The 16,425-nt window shown below is 35.1% G+C and overlaps 12 non-coding genes across 12 annotated transcripts; all 12 read right to left on the reverse strand.

The window, feature by feature from the left end:
* Nucleotides 1-319: 319 nt before the first annotated feature.
* TRNAN-GUU (transfer RNA asparagine (anticodon GUU)) lies at nt 320-393 on the reverse strand. Its single transcript has one exon. It is a non-coding gene; the product is annotated as a tRNA-Asn (tRNA).
* Nucleotides 394-1,278: 885 nt separating this feature from the next.
* TRNAN-GUU (transfer RNA asparagine (anticodon GUU)) lies at nt 1,279-1,352 on the reverse strand. The gene has a single exon. It is a non-coding gene; the product is annotated as a tRNA-Asn (tRNA).
* A 1,638-nt stretch (nt 1,353-2,990) lies between these two features.
* On the reverse strand, nt 2,991-3,064 carry TRNAN-GUU (transfer RNA asparagine (anticodon GUU)). Its single transcript has one exon. It is a non-coding gene; the product is annotated as a tRNA-Asn (tRNA).
* Nucleotides 3,065-3,950: 886 nt separating this feature from the next.
* Nucleotides 3,951-4,024, reverse strand: TRNAN-GUU (transfer RNA asparagine (anticodon GUU)). The gene has a single exon. It is a non-coding gene; the product is annotated as a tRNA-Asn (tRNA).
* Nucleotides 4,025-7,583: 3,559 nt separating this feature from the next.
* TRNAN-GUU (transfer RNA asparagine (anticodon GUU)) lies at nt 7,584-7,657 on the reverse strand. Its single transcript has one exon. It is a non-coding gene; the product is annotated as a tRNA-Asn (tRNA).
* An 886-nt stretch (nt 7,658-8,543) lies between these two features.
* Nucleotides 8,544-8,617, reverse strand: TRNAN-GUU (transfer RNA asparagine (anticodon GUU)). Its single transcript has one exon. It is a non-coding gene; the product is annotated as a tRNA-Asn (tRNA).
* A 1,844-nt stretch (nt 8,618-10,461) lies between these two features.
* TRNAN-GUU (transfer RNA asparagine (anticodon GUU)) lies at nt 10,462-10,535 on the reverse strand. The gene has a single exon. It is a non-coding gene; the product is annotated as a tRNA-Asn (tRNA).
* A 1,845-nt stretch (nt 10,536-12,380) lies between these two features.
* TRNAN-GUU (transfer RNA asparagine (anticodon GUU)) lies at nt 12,381-12,454 on the reverse strand. Its single transcript has one exon. It is a non-coding gene; the product is annotated as a tRNA-Asn (tRNA).
* An 886-nt stretch (nt 12,455-13,340) lies between these two features.
* Nucleotides 13,341-13,414, reverse strand: TRNAN-GUU (transfer RNA asparagine (anticodon GUU)). The gene has a single exon. It is a non-coding gene; the product is annotated as a tRNA-Asn (tRNA).
* Nucleotides 13,415-14,299: 885 nt separating this feature from the next.
* TRNAN-GUU (transfer RNA asparagine (anticodon GUU)) lies at nt 14,300-14,373 on the reverse strand. The gene has a single exon. It is a non-coding gene; the product is annotated as a tRNA-Asn (tRNA).
* An 885-nt stretch (nt 14,374-15,258) lies between these two features.
* TRNAN-GUU (transfer RNA asparagine (anticodon GUU)) lies at nt 15,259-15,332 on the reverse strand. Its single transcript has one exon. It is a non-coding gene; the product is annotated as a tRNA-Asn (tRNA).
* An 887-nt stretch (nt 15,333-16,219) lies between these two features.
* TRNAN-GUU (transfer RNA asparagine (anticodon GUU)) lies at nt 16,220-16,293 on the reverse strand. The gene has a single exon. It is a non-coding gene; the product is annotated as a tRNA-Asn (tRNA).
* Between the last annotated feature and the right edge of the window lie 132 nt (nt 16,294-16,425).

Genomic DNA, 16,425 nt, shown 5'->3' on the forward strand with positions numbered 1-16,425 from the left:
GTGGGATTAAACCACAAACCTTTGAGATAGAAACCAAATGTGCTGACTGATTGTTCCAAGTCAACAAAATAAGACTAGATTCAAGTTAGTACCATAAAAAAATTCCTAGACATAGATTTAATAGTCATTATTTTAAAGAGCTTTTGTAAGATTCTTTATCTACTGAAGAACAGAGGAGAAACATTGGTACTTTCTGATGAAGAGTGAAGCTTTCAGGAGCTTCTGTGACTTAAGATCAGGAACACTATACCACAAGAGGTGATTTAATGTTTTAACTTGTCAACATCTAGTTCTCCAAAATGTGACCAAACGTCGATTACGTCCCTGGGTGGGATTGAACCACCAACCTTTCGGTTAACAGCCGAACGCGCTAACCGATTGCGCCACAGAGACCCCTCTAAAGTTGTATCAAATTAGTGATCTAAAAATGATTTATTGAAATATGTGTAAAAGGCCAACATCTGGAGATCTTTTGTAAAACTCTTCCTCCATTGAAGAACAAAAAAACAAATTGGTACTTTCTTGTCAAGAGGTAAGCTTTCAGGAGCTGAAGCTGTTTATATGATTAGCAGAGTGGCGCAGCGGAAGCGTGCTGGGCCCATAACCCAGAGGTCGATGGATCGAAACCATCCTCTGCTATCTTTGTTTTTTTATAATTATTAGTTGATTAAACCAATACAAAACTGAGATTAATATTTTGGCTCAGTTCTATCTTTTTTATTATGTTAAAAAAGAGATTTAGTAAAACTGTTCATCCATTAAAGAACAAAGAAACACATTGGTACAAACACTAAAATGTGCTTCAATGGTTTCCTAAAAACTTACCTAATTAACTACTTTTAAGAGGAATTGTATCAGAGAAGTCTAGATATACTGCATAACAAGAGGTGGTTTTATGTTTTAACTTGTCTACCTAAGGTTCTTCAAAATATGATCACAAGGTCAAAAATATCCCTGGGTGGGATTAAACCACAAACCTTTGAGATAGAAACCAAATGTGCTGACTGATTGTTCCAAGTCAACAAAATAAGACTAGATTCAAGTTAGTACCATAAAAAAATTCCTAGACATAGATTTAATAGTCATTATTTTAAAGAGCTTTTGTAAGATTCTTTATCTACTGAAGAACAGAGGAGAAACATTGGTACTTTCTGATGAAGAGTGAAGCTTTCAGGAACTTCTGTGACTTAAGATCAGGAACACTATACCACAAGAGGTGATTTAATGTTTTAACTTGTCAACATCTAGTTTTCCAAAATGTGACCAAAAAGTTGATTACGTCCCTGGGTGGGATTGAACCACCAACCTTTCGGTTAACAGCCGAACACGCTAACCGATTGCGCCACAGAGACCCCTCTAAAGTTGTATCAAATTAGTGATCTAAAAATGATTTATTGAAATATGTGTAAAAGGCCAACATCTGGAGATCTTTTGTAAAACTCTTCCTCCATTGAAGAACAAAAAAACAAATAGTACTTTCTTGTCAAGAGGTAAGCTTTCAGGAGCTGAAGCTGTTTATATGATTAGCAGAGTGGCGCAGCGGAAGCGTGCTGGGCCCATAACCCAGAGGTCGATGGATCGAAACCATCCTCTGCTATCTTTGTTTTTTTATAATTATTTGTTGATTAAACCAATACAAAACTGAGATTAATATTTTGGCTCAGTTCTATCTTTTTTATTATGTTAAAAAAGAGATTTAGTAAAACTGTTCATCCATTAAAGAACAAAGAAACACATTGGTACAAACACTAAAATGTGCTTCAATGGTTTCCTAAAAACTTACCTAATTAACTACTTTTAAGAGGAATTGTATCAGAGAAGTCCAGATATACTGCATAACAAGAGGTGGTTTTATGTTTTAACTTGTCTACCTAAGGTTCTTCAAAATATGATCACACGGTCAAAAATATCCCTGGGTGGGATTAAACCACAAACCTTTGAGATAGAAACCAAATGTGCTGACTGTTTGTTCCAAGTCAACAAAATAAGACTAGATTCAAGTTAGTACCATAAAAAAATTCCTAGACATAGATTTAATAGTCATTATTTTAAAGAGCTTTTGTAAGATTCTTTATTTACTGAAGAACAGAGGAGAAACATTGGTACTTTCTGATGAAGAGTGAAGCTTTCAGGAGCTTCTGTGACTTAAGATCAGGAACACTATACCACAAGAGGTGATTTAATGTTTTAACTTGTCAACATCTAGTTCTCCAAAATGTGACCAAAAAGTTGATTACCTCCCTGGGTGGATTGAAGGAGCTGAAGCTGTTTATATGATTAGCAGAGTGGCGCAGCGGAAGCGTGCTGGGCCCATAACCCAGAGGTCGATGGATCGAAACCATCCTCTGCTATCTTTGTTTTTTTATAATTATTTGTTGATTAAACCAATACAAAACTGAGATTAATATTTTGGCTCAGTTCTATCTTTTTTATTATGTTAAAAAAGAGATTTAGTAAAACTGTTCATCCATTAAAGAACAAAGAAACACATTGGTACAAACACTAAAATGTGCTTCAATGGTTTCCTAAAAACTTACCTAATTAACTACTTTTAAGAGGAATTGTATCAGAGAAGTCTAGATATACTGCATAACAAGAGGTGGTTTTATGTTTTAACTTGTCTACCTAAGGTTCTTCAAAATATGATCACAAGGTCAAAAATATCCCTGGGTGGGATTAAACCACAAACCTTTGAGATAGAAACCAAATGTGCTGACTGTTTGTTCCAAGTCAACAAAATAAGACTAGATTCAAGTTAGTACCATAAAAAAATTCCTAGACATAGATTTAATAGTCATTATTTTAAAGAGCTTTTGTAAGATTCTTTATCTACTGAAGAACAGAGGAGAAACATTGGTACTTTCTGATGAAGACTGAAGCTTTCAGGAGCTTCTGTGACTTAAGATCAGGAACACTATACCACAAGAGGTGATTTAATGTTTTAACTTGTCAACATCTAGTTCTCCAAAATGTGACCAAAAAGTCAATTACGTCCCTGGGTGGGATTGAACCACCAACCTTTCGGTTAACAGCCGAACGCGCTAACCGATTGCGCCACAGAGACCCCTCTAAAGTTGTTTCAAATTAGTGATCTAAAAATGATTTATTGAAATATGTGTAAAAGGCCAACATCTGGAGATCTTTTGTAAAACTCTTCGTCCATTGAAGAACAAAAAAACAAATTGGTACTTTCTTGTCAAGAGGTAAGCTTTCAGGAGCTGAAGCTGTATATATGATTAGCAGAGTGGCACAGCGGTAGCGTGCTGGGCCCATAACCCAGAGGCCGATGGATCGAAACCATCCTCTGCTATCTTTGTTTTTTTTTATAATTATTTGTTGATTAAACCAATACAAAACTGAGATTAATATTTTGGCTCAGTTCTATCTTTTTTATTATGTTAAAAAAGAGATTTAGTAAAACTGTTCATCCATTAAAGAACAAAGAAACACATTGGTACAAACACTAAAATGTGCTTCAATGGTTTCCTAAAAACTTACCTAATTAACTACTTTTAAGAGGAATTGTATCAGAGAAGTCTAGATATACTGCATAACAAGAGGTGGTTTTATGTTTTAACTTGTCTACCTAAGGTTATTCAAAATATGATCACAAGGTCAAAAATATCCCTGGGTGGGATTAAACCACAAACCTTTGAGATAGAAACCAAATGTGCTGACTGATTGTTCCAAGTCAACAAAATAAGACTAGATTCAAGTTAGTACCATAAAAAAATTCCTAGACATAGATTTAATAGTCATTATTTTAAAGAGCTTTTGTAAGATTCTTTATCTACTGAAGAACAGAGGAGAAACATTGGTACTTTCTGATGAAGAGTGAAGCTTTCAGGAGCTTCTGTGACTTAAGATCAGGAACACTATACCACAAGAGGTGATTTAATGTTTTAACTTGTCAACATCTAGTTCTTCAAAATGTGACCAAACGTCGATTACGTCCCTGGGTGGGATTGAACCACCAACCTTTCGGTTAACAGCCGAACGCGCTAACCGATTGCGCCACAGAGACCCCTCTAAAGTTGTATCAAATTAGTGATCTAAAAATGATTTATTGAAATATGTGTAAAAGGCCAACATCTGGAGATCTTTTGTAAAACTCTTCCTCCATTGAAGAACAAAAAAACAAATTGGTACTTTCTTGTCAAGAGGTAAGCTTTCAGGAGCTGAAGCTGTATATATGATTAGCAGAGTGGCGCAGCGGAAGCGTGCTGGGCCCATAACCCAGAGGCCGATGGATCGAAACCATCCTCTGCTATCTTTGTTTTTTTTTATAATTATTTGTTGATTAAACCAATACAAAACTGAGATTAATATTTTGGCTCAGTTCTATCTTTTTTATTATGTTAAAAAAGAGATTTAGTAAAACTGTTCATCCATTAAAGAACAAAGAAACACATTGGTACAAACACTAAAATGTGCTTCAATGGTTTCCTAAAAACTTACCTAATTAACTACTTTTAAGAGGAATTGTATCAGAGAAGTCTAGATATACTGCATAACAAGAGGTGGTTTTATGTTTTAACTTGTCTACCTAAGGTTCTTCAAAATATGATCACAAGGTCAAAAATATCCCTGGGTGGGATTAAACCACAAACCTTTGAGATAGAAACCAAATGTGCTGACTGATTGTTCCAAGTCAACAAAATAAGACTAGATTCAAGTTAGTACCATAAAAAAATTCCTAGACATAGATTTAATAGTCATTATTTTAAAGAGCTTTTGTAAGATTCTTTATCTACTGAAGAACAGAGGAGAAACATTGGTACTTTCTGATGAAGAGTGAAGCTTTCAGGAGCTTCTGTGACTTAAGATCAGGAACACTATACCACAAGAGGTGATTTAATGTTTTAACTTGTCAACATCTAGTTCTCCAAAATGTGACCAAACGTCGATTACGTCCCTGGGTGGGATTGAACCACCAACCTTTCGGTTAACAGACGAACTCGCTAACCGATTGCGCCACAGAGACCCCTCTAAAGTTGTATCAAATTAGTGATCTAAAAATGATTTATTGAAATATGTGTAAAAGGCCAACATCTGGAGATCTTTTGTAAAACTCTTCCTCCATTGAAGAACAAAAAAACAAATTGGTACTTTCTTGTCAAGAGGTAAGCTTTCAGGAGCTGAAGCTGTATAGATGATTAGCAGAGTGGCGCAGCGGAAGCGTGCTGGGCCCATAACCCAGAGGCCGATGGATCGAAACCATCCTCTGCTATCTTTGTTTTTTTTTATAATTATTTGTTGATTAAACCAATACAAAACTGAGATTAATATTTTGGCTCAGTTCTATCTTTTTTATTATGTTAAAAAAGAGATTTAGTAAAACTGTTCATCCATTAAAGAACAAAGAAACACATTGGTAAAAACACTAAAATGTGCTTCAATGGTTTCCTAAAAACTTACCTAATTAACTACTTTTAAGAGGAATTGTATCAGAGAAGTCTAGATATACTGCATAACAAGAGGTGGTTTTATGTTTTAACTTGTCTACCTAAGGTTCTTCAAAATATGATCACAAGGTCAAAAATATCCCTGGGTGGGATTAAACCACAAACCTTTGAGATAGAAACCAAATGTGCTGACTGATTGTTCCAAGTCAACAAAATAAGACTAGATTCAAGTTAGTACCATAAAAAAATTCCTAGACATAGATTTAATAGTCATTATTTTAAAGAGCTTTTGTAAGATTCTTTATCTACTGAAGAACAGAGGAGAAACATTGGTACTTTCTGATGAAGAGTGAAGCTTTCAGGAGCTTCTGTGACTTAAGATCAGGAACACTATACCACAAGAGGTGATTTAATGTTTTAACTTGTCAACATCTAGTTCTCCAAAATGTGACCAAAAAGTTGATTACGTCGCTGGGTGGGATTGAACCACCAACCTTTCGGTTAACAGCCGAACGCGCTAACCGATTGCGCCACAGAGACCCCTCTAAAGTTGTATCAAATTAGTGATCTAAAAATGATTTATTGAAATATGTGTAAAAGGCCAACATCTGGAGATCTTTTGTAAAACTCTTCCTCCATTGAAGAACAAAAAAACAAATAGTACTTTCTTGTCAAGAGGTAAGCTTTCAGGAGCTGAAGCTGTTTATATGATTAGCAGAGTGGCGCAGCGGAAGCGTGCTGGGCCCATAACCCAGAGGTCGATGGATCGAAACCATCTTCTGCTATCTTTGTTTTTTTATAATTATTTGTTGATTAAACCAATACAAAACTGAGATTAATATTTTGGCTCAGTTCTATCTTTTTTATTATGTTAAAAAAGAGATTTAGTAAAACTGTTCATCCATTAAAGAACAAAGAAACACATTGGTACAAACACTAAAATGTGCTTCAATGGTTTCCTAAAAACTTACCTAATTAACTACTTTTAAGAGGAATTGTATCAGAGAAGTCCAGATATACTGCATAACAAGAGGTGGTTTTATGTTTTAACTTGTCTACCTAAGGTTCTTCAAAATATGATCACACGGTCAAAAATATCCCTGGGTGGGATTAAACCACAAACCTTTGAGATAGAAACCAAATGTGCTGACTGTTTGTTCCAAGTCAACAAAATAAGACTAGATTCAAGTTAGTACCATAAAAAAATTCCTAGACATAGATTTAATAGTCATTATTTTAAAGAGCTTTTGTAAGATTCTTTATTTACTGAAGAACAGAGGAGAAACATTGGTACTTTCTGATGAAGAGTGAAGCTTTCAGGAGCTTCTGTGACTTAAGATCAGGAACACTATACCACAAGAGGTGATTTAATGTTTTAACTTGTCAACATCTAGTTCTCCAAAATGTGACCAAAAAGTTGATTACCTCCCTGGGTGGATTGAAGGAGCTGAAGCTGTTTATATGATTAGCAGAGTGGCGCAGCGGAAGCGTGCTGGGCCCATAACCCAGAGGTCGATGGATCGAAACCATCCTCTGCTATCTTTGTTTTTTTATAATTATTTGTTGATTAAACCAATACAAAACTGAGATTAATATTTTGGCTCAGTTCTATCTTTTTTATTATGTTAAAAAAGAGATTTAGTAAAACTGTTCATCCATTAAAGAACAAAGAAACACATTGGTACAAACACTAAAATGTGCTTCAATGGTTTCCTAAAAACTTACCTAATTAACTACTTTTAAGAGGAATTGTATCAGAGAAGTCTAGATATACTGCATAACAAGAGGTGGTTTTATGTTTTAACTTGTCTACCTAAGGTTCTTCAAAATATGATCACAAGGTCAAAAATATCCCTGGGTGGGATTAAACCACAAACCTTTGAGATAGAAACCAAATGTGCTGACTGTTTGTTCCAAGTCAACAAAATAAGACTAGATTCAAGTTAGTACCATAAAAAAATTCCTAGACATAGATTTAATAGTCATTATTTTAAAGAGCTTTTGTAAGATTCTTTATCTACTGAAGAACAGAGGAGAAACATTGGTACTTTCTGATGAAGACTGAAGCTTTCAGGAGCTTCTGTGACTTAAGATCAGGAACACTATACCACAAGAGGTGATTTAATGTTTTAACTTGTCAACATCTAGTTCTCCAAAATGTGACCAAAAAGTCAATTACGTCCCTGGGTGGGATTGAACCACCAACCTTTCGGTTAACAGCCGAACGCGCTAACCGATTGCGCCACAGAGACCCCTCTAAAGTTGTTTCAAATTAGTGATCTAAAAATGATTTATTGAAATATGTGTAAAAGGCCAACATCTGGAGATCTTTTGTAAAACTCTTCGTCCATTGAAGAACAAAAAAACAAATTGGTACTTTCTTGTCAAGAGGTAAGCTTTCAGGAGCTGAAGCTGTATATATGATTAGCAGAGTGGCACAGCGGTAGCGTGCTGGGCCCATAACCCAGAGGCCGATGGATCGAAACCATCCTCTGCTATCTTTGTTTTTTTTTATAATTATTTGTTGATTAAACCAATACAAAACTGAGATTAATATTTTGGCTCAGTTCTATCTTTTTTATTATGTTAAAAAAGAGATTTAGTAAAACTGTTCATCCATTAAAGAACAAAGAAACACATTGGTACAAACACTAAAATGTGCTTCAATGGTTTCCTAAAAACTTACCTAATTAACTACTTTTAAGAGGAATTGTATCAGAGAAGTCTAGATATACTGCATAACAAGAGGTGGTTTTATGTTTTAACTTGTCTACCTAAGGTTATTCAAAATATGATCACAAGGTCAAAAATATCCCTGGGTGGGATTAAACCACAAACCTTTGAGATAGAAACCAAATGTGCTGACTGATTGTTCCAAGTCAACAAAATAAGACTAGATTCATGTTAGTACCATAAAAAAATTCCTAGACATAGATTTAATAGTCATTATTTTAAAGAGCTTTTGTAAGATTCTTTATCTACTGAAGAACAGAGGAGAAACATTGGTACTTTCTGATGAAGAGTGAAGCTTTCAGGAGCTTCTGTGACTTAAGATCAGGAACACTATACCACAAGAGGTGATTTAATGTTTTAACTTGTCAACATCTAGTTCTCCAAAATGTGACCAAACGTCGATTACGTCCCTGGGTGGGATTGAACCACCAACCTTTCGGTTAACAGCCGAACGCGCTAACCGATTGCGCCACAGAGACCCCTCTAAAGTTGTATCAAATTAGTGATCTAAAAATGATTTATTGAAATATGTGTAAAAGGCCAACATCTGGAGATCTTTTGTAAAACTCTTCCTCCATTGAAGAACAAAAAAACAAATTGGTACTTTCTTGTCAAGAGGTAAGCTTTCAGGAGCTGAAGCTGTATATATGATTAGCAGAGTGGCGCAGCGGAAGCGTGCTGGGCCCATAACCCAGAGGCCGATGGATCGAAACCATCCTCTGCTATCTTTGTTTTTTTTTATAATTATTTGTTGATTAAACCAATACAAAACTGAGATTAATATTTTGGCTCAGTTCTATCTTTTTTATTATGTTAAAAAAGAGATTTAGTAAAACTGTTCATCCATTAAAGAACAAAGAAACACATTGGTACAAACACTAAAATGTGCTTCAATGGTTTCCTAAAAACTTACCTAATTAACTACTTTTAAGAGGAATTGTATCAGAGAAGTCTAGATATACTGCATAACAAGAGGTGGTTTTATGTTTTAACTTGTCTACCTAAGGTTCTTCAAAATATGATCACAAGGTCAAAAATATCCCTGGGTGGGATTAAACCACAAACCTTTGAGATAGAAACCAAATGTGCTGACTGATTGTTCCAAGTCAACAAAATAAGACTAGATTCAAGTTAGTACCATAAAAAAATTCCTAGACATAGATTTAATAGTCATTATTTTAAAGAGCTTTTGTAAGATTCTTTATCTACTGAAGAACAGAGGAGAAACATTGGTACTTTCTGATGAAGAGTGAAGCTTTCAGGAGCTTCTGTGACTTAAGATCAGGAACACTATACCACAAGAGGTGATTTAATGTTTTAACTTGTCAACATCTAGTTCTCCAAAATGTGACCAAACGTCGATTACGTCCCTGGGTGGGATTGAACCACCAACCTTTCGGTTAACAGACGAACTCGCTAACCGATTGCGCCACAGAGACCCCTCTAAAGTTGTATCAAATTAGTGATCTAAAAATGATTTATTGAAATATGTGTAAAAGGCCAACATCTGGAGATCTTTTGTAAAACTCTTCCTCCATTGAAGAACAAAAAAACAAATTGGTACTTTCTTGTCAAGAGGTAAGCTTTAAAGAGCTGAAGCTGTATATATGATTAGCAGAGTGGCGCAGCGGAAGCGTGCTGGGCCCATAACCCAGAGGCCGATGGATCGAAACCATCCTCTGCTATCTTTGTTTTTTTTTATAATTATTTGTTGATTAAACCAATACAAAACTGAGATTAATATTTTGGCTCAGTTCTATCTTTTTTATTATGTTAAAAAAGAGATTTAGTAAAACTGTTCATCCATTAAAGAACAAAGAAACACATTGGTACAAACACTAAAATGTGCTTCAATGGTTTCCTAAAAACTTACCTAATTAACTACTTTTAAGAGGAATTGTATCAGAGAAGTCTAGATATACTGCATAACAAGAGGTGGTTTTATGTTAACTTGTCTACCTAAGGTTCTTCAAAATATGATCACAAGGTCAAAAATATCCCTGGGTGGGATTAAACCACAAACCTTTGAGATAGAAACCAAATGTGCTGACTGATTGTTCCAAGTCAACAAAATAAGACTAGATTCAAGTTAGTACCATAAAAAAATTCCTAGACATAGATTTAATAGTCATTATTTTAAAGAGCTTTTGTAAGATTCTTTATCTACTGAAGAACAGAGGAGAAACATTGGTACTTTCTGATGAAGAGTGAAGCTTTCAGGAGCTTCTGTGACTTAAGATCAGGAACACTATACCACAAGAGGTGATTTAATGTTTTAACTTGTCAACATCTAGTTCTCCAAAATGTGACCAAACGTCGATTACGTCCCTGGGTGGGATTGAACCACCAACCTTTCGGTTAACAGCCGAACGCGCTAACCGATTGCGCCACAGAGACCCCTCTAAAGTTGTATCAAATTAGTGATCTAAAAATGATTTATTGAAATATGTGTAAAAGGCCAACATCTGGAGATCTTTTGTAAAACTCTTCCTCCATTGAAGAACAAAAAAACAAATTGGTACTTTCTTGTCAAGAGGTAAGCTTTCAGGAGCTGAAGCTGTATATATGATTAGCAGAGTGGCGCAGCGGAAGCGTGCTGGGCCCATAACCCAGAGGCCGATGGATCGAAACCATCCTCTGCTATCTTTGTTTTTTTTTATAATTATTTGTTGATTAAACCAATACAAAACTGAGATTAATATTTTGGCTCAGTTCTATCTTTTTTATTATGTTAAAAAAGAGATTTAGTAAAACTGTTCATCCATTAAAGAACAAAGAAACACATTGGTACAAACACTAAAATGTGCTTCAATGGTTTCCTAAAAACTTACCTAATTAACTACTTTTAAGAGGAATTGTATCAGAGAAGTCTAGATATACTGCATAACGAGGTGGTTTTATGTTTTAACTTGTCTACCTAAGGTTCTTCAAAATATGATCACAAGGTCAAAAATATCCCTGGGTGGGATTAAACCACAAACCTTTGAGATAGAAACCAAATGTGCTGACTGATTGTTCCAAGTCAACAAAATAAGACTAGATTCAAGTTAGTACCATAAAAAAATTCCTAGACATAGATTTAATAGTCATTATTTTAAAGAGCTTTTGTAAGATTCTTTATCTACTGAAGAACAGAGGAGAAACATTGGTACTTTCTGATGAAGAGTGAAGCTTTCAGGAGCTTCTGTGACTTAAGATCAGGAACACTATACCACAAGAGGTGATTTAATGTTTTAACTTGTCAACATCTAGTTCTCCAAAATGTGACCAAACGTCGATTACGTCCCTGGGTGGGATTGAACCACCAACCTTTCGGTTAACAGACGAAGTCGCTAACCGATTGCGCCACAGAGACCCCTCTAAAGTTGTATCAAATTAGTGATCTAAAAATGATTTATTGAAATATGTGTAAAAGGCCAACATCTGGAGATCTTTTGTAAAACTCTTCCTCCATTGAAGAACAAAAAAACAAATTGGTACTTTCTTGTCAAGAGGTAAGCTTTCAGGAGCTGAAGCTGTATATATGATTAGCAGAGTGGCGCAGCGGAAGCGTGCTGGGCCCATAACCCAGAGGCCGATGGATCGAAACCATCCTCTGCTATCTTTGTTTTTTTTTATAATTATTTGTTGATTAAACCAATACAAAACTGAGATTAATATTTTGGCTCAGTTCTATCTTTTTTATTATGTTAAAAAAGAGATTTAGTAAAACTGTTCATCCATTAAAGAACAAAGAAACACATTGGTACAAACACTAAAATGTGCTTCAATGGTTTCCTAAAAACTTACCTAATTAACTACTTTTAAGAGGAATTGTATCAGAGAAGTCTAGATATACTGCATAACAAGAGGTGGTTTTATGTTTTAACTTGTCTACCTAAGGTTCTTCAAAATATGATCACAAGGTCAAAAATATCCCTGGGTGGGATTAAACCACAAACCTTTGAGATAGAAACCAAATGTGCTGACTGATTGTTCCAAGTCAACAAAATAAGACTAGATTCAAGTTAGTACCATAAAAAAATTCCTAGACATAGATTTAATAGTCATTATTTTAAAGAGCTTTTGTAAGATTCTTTATCTACTGAAGAACAGAGGAGAAACATTGGTACTTTCTGATGAAGAGTGAAGCTTTCAGGAGCTTCTGTGACTTAAGATCAGGAACACTATACCACAAGAGGTGATTTAATGTTTTAACTTGTCAACATCTAGTTCTCCAAAATGTGACCAAAAAGTTGATTACGTCCCTGGGTGGGATTGAACCACCAACCTTTCGGTTAACAGCCGAACGCGCTAACCGATTGCGCCACAGAGACCCCTCTAAAGTTGTATCAAATTAGTGATCTAAAAATGATTTATTGAAATATGTGTAAAAGGCCAACATCTGGAGATCTTTTGTAAAACTCTTCCTCCATTGAAGAACAAAAAAACAAATTGGTACTTTCTTGTCAAGAGGTAAGCTTTCAGGAGCTGAAGCTGTTTATATGATTAGCAGAGTGGCGCAGCGGAAGCGTGCTGGGCCCATAACCCAGAGGTCGATGGATCGAAACCATCCTCTGCTATCTTTGTTTTTTTTATAATTATTTGTTGATTAAACCAATACAAAACTGAGATTAATATTTTGGCTCAGTTCTATCTTTTTTATTATGTTAAAAAAGAGATTTAGTAAAACTGTTCATCCATTAAAGAACAAAGAAACACATTGGTACAAACACTAAAATGTGCTTCAATGGTTTCCTAAAAACTTACCTAATTAACTACTTTTAAGAGGAATTGTATCAGAGAAGTCTAGATATACTGCATAACAAGAGGTGGTTTTATGTTTTAACTTGTCTACCTAAGGTTCTTCAAAATATGATCACAAGGTCAAAAATATCCCTGGGTGGGATTAAACCACAAACCTTTGAGATAGAAACCAAATGTGCTGACTGATTGTTCCAAGTCAACAAAATAAGACTAGATTTAAGTTAGTACCATAAAAAAATTCCTAGACATAGATTTAATAGTCATTATTTTAAAGAGCTTTTGTAAGATTCTTTATCTACTGAAGAACAGAGGAGAAACATTGGTACTTTCTGATGAAGAGTGAAGCTTTCAGGAGCTTCTGTGACTTAAGATCAGGAACACTATACCACAAGAGGTGATTTAATGTTTTAACTTGTCAACATCTAGTTCTCCAAAATGTGACCAAAAAGTTGATTACGTCCCTGGGTGGGATTGAACCACCAACCTTTCGGTTAACAGCCGAACGCGCTAACCGATTGCGCCACAGAGACCCCTCTAAAGTTGTATCAAATTAGTGATCTAAAAATGATTTATTGAAATATGTGTAAAAGGCCAACATCTGGAGATCTTTTGTAAAACTCTTCCTCCATTGAAGAACAAAAAAACAAATTGGTACTTTCTTGTCAAGAGGTAAGCTTTCAGGAGCTGAAGCTGTTTATATGATTAGCAGAGTGGCGCAGCGGAAGCGTGCTGGGCCCATAACCCAGAGGTCGATGGATCGAAACCATCCTCTGCTATCTTTGTTTTTTTATAATTATTTGTTGATTAAACCAATACAAAACTGAGATTAATATTTTGGCTCAGTTCTATCTTTTTTATTATGTTAAAAAAGAGATTTAGTAAAACTGTTCATCCATTAAAGAACAAAGAAACACATTGGTACAAACACTAAAATGTGCTTCAATGGTTTCCTAAAAACTTACCTAATTAACTACTTTTAAGAGGAATTGTATCAGTGAAGTCTAGATATACTGCATAACAAGAGGTGGTTTTATGTTTTAACTTGTCTACCTAAGGTTCTTCAAAATATGATCACACGGTCAAAAATATCCCTGGGTGGGATTAAACCACAAACCTTTGAGATAGAAACCAAATGTGCTGACTGATTGTTCCAAGTCAACAAAATAAGACTAGATTCAAGTTAGTACCATAAAAAAATTCCTAGACATAGATTTAATAGTCATTATTTTAAAGAGCTTTTGTAAGATTCTTTATCTACTGAAGAACAGAGGAGAAACATTGGTACTTTCTGATGAAGAGTGAAGCTTTCAGGAGCTTCTGTGACTTAAGATCAGGAACACTATACCACAAGAGGTGATTTAATGTTTTAACTTGTCAACATCTAGTTCTCCAAAATGTGACCAAAAAGTTGATTACGTCCCTGGGTGGGATTGAACCACCAACCTTTCGGTTAACAGCCGAACGCGCTAACCGATTGCGCCACAGAGACCCCTCTAAAGTTGTATCAAATTAGTGATCTAAAAATGATTTATTGAAATATGTGTAAAAGGCCAACATCTGGAGATCTTTTGTAAAACTCTTCCTCCATTGAAGAACAAAAAAACAAATTGGTACTTTCTTGTCAAGAGGTAAGCTTTCAGGAGCTGAAGCTGTTTATATGATTAGCAGAGTGGCGCAGCGGAAGCGTGCTGGGCCCATAACCCAGAGGTCGATGGATCGAAACCATCCTCTGCTATCTTTGTTTTTTTATAATTATTTGTTGATTAAACCAATACAAAACTGAGATTAATATTTTGGCTCAGTTCTATCTTTTTTATTATGTTAAAAAAGAGATTTAGTAAAACTGTTCATCCATTAAAGAACAAAGAAACACATTGGTACAAACACTAAAATGTGCTTCAATGGTTTCCTAAAAACTTACCTAATTAACTACTTTTAAGAGGAATTGTATCAGTGAAGTCTAGATATACTGCATAACAAGAGGTGGTTTTATGTTTTAACTTGTCTACCTAAGGTTCTTCAAAATATGATCACACGGTCAAAAATATCCCTGGGTGGGATTAAACCACAAACCTTTGAGATAGAAACCAAATGTACTGACTGATTGTTCCAAGTCAACAAAATAAGACTAGATTCAAGTTAGTACCATAAAAAAATTCCTAGACATAGATTTAATAGTCATTATTTTAAAGAGCTTTTGTAAGATTCTTTATCTACTGAAGAACAGAGGAGAAACATTGGTACTTTCTGATGAAGAGTGAAGCTTTCAGGAGCTTCTGTGACTTAAGATCAGGAACACTATACCACAAGAGGTGATTTAATGTTTTAACTTGTCAACATCTAGTTCTCCAAAATGTGACCAAAAAGTTGATTACGTCCCTGGGTGGGATTGAACCACCAACCTTTCGGTTAACAGCCGAACGCGCTAACCGATTGCGCCACAGAGACCCCTCTAAAGTTGTATCAAATTAGTGATCTAAAAATGATTTATTGAAATATGTGTAAAAGGCCAACATCTGGAGATCTTTTGTAAAACTCTTCCTCCATTGAAGAACAAAAAAACAAATTGGTACTTTCTTGTCAAGAGGTAAGCTTTCAGGAGCTGAAGCTGTTTATATGATTAGCAGAGTGGCGCAGCGGAAGCGTGCTGGGCCCATAACCCAGAGGTCGATGGATCGAAACCATCCTCTGCTATCTTTGTTTTTTTTTATAATTATTTGTTGATTAAACCAATACAAAACTGAGATTAATATTTTGGCTGAGTTCTATCTTTTTTATTATGTTAAAAAAGAGATTTAGTAAAACTGTTCATCCATTAAAGAACAAAGAAACACATTGGTACAAACACTAAAATGTGCTTCAATGGTTTCCTAAAAACTTACCTAATTAACTACTTTTAAGAGGAATTGTATCAGAGAAGTCTAGATATACTGCATAACAAGAGGTGGTTTTATGTTTTAACTTGTCTACCTAAGGTTCTTCAAAATATGATCACAAGGTCAAAAATATCCCAGGGTGGGATTAAACCACAAACCTTTGAGATAGAAACCAAATGTGCTGACTGATTGTTCCAAGTCAACAAAATAAGACTAGATTCAAGTTAGTACCATAAAAAAATTCCTAGACATAGATTTAATAGTCATTATTTTAAAGAGCTTTTGTAAGATTCTTTATCTACTGAAGAACAGAGGAGAAACATTGGTACTTTCTGATGAAGAGTGAAGCTTTCAGGAGCTTCTGTGACTTAAGATCAGGAACACTATACCACAAGAGGTGATTTAATGTTTTAACTTGTCAACATCTAGTTCTCCAAAATGTGACCAAAAAGTTGATTACGTCCCTGGGTGGGATTGAACCACCAACCTTTCGGTTAACAGCCGAACGCGCTAACCGATTGCGCCACAGAGACCCCTCTAAAGTTGTATCAAATTAGTGATCTAAAAATGATTTATTGAAATATGTGTAAAAGGCCAACATCTGGAGATCTTTTGTAAAACTCTTCCTCCATTGAAGAACAAAAAAACAAATTGGTACTTTCTTG

The sequence above is a fragment of the Crinia signifera genome, chromosome 3 (genome assembly GCF_055691185.1).
Source record: "Crinia signifera chromosome 3, ASM5569118v1, whole genome shotgun sequence".
Lineage (NCBI taxonomy): Eukaryota > Metazoa > Chordata > Amphibia > Anura > Myobatrachidae > Crinia > Crinia signifera.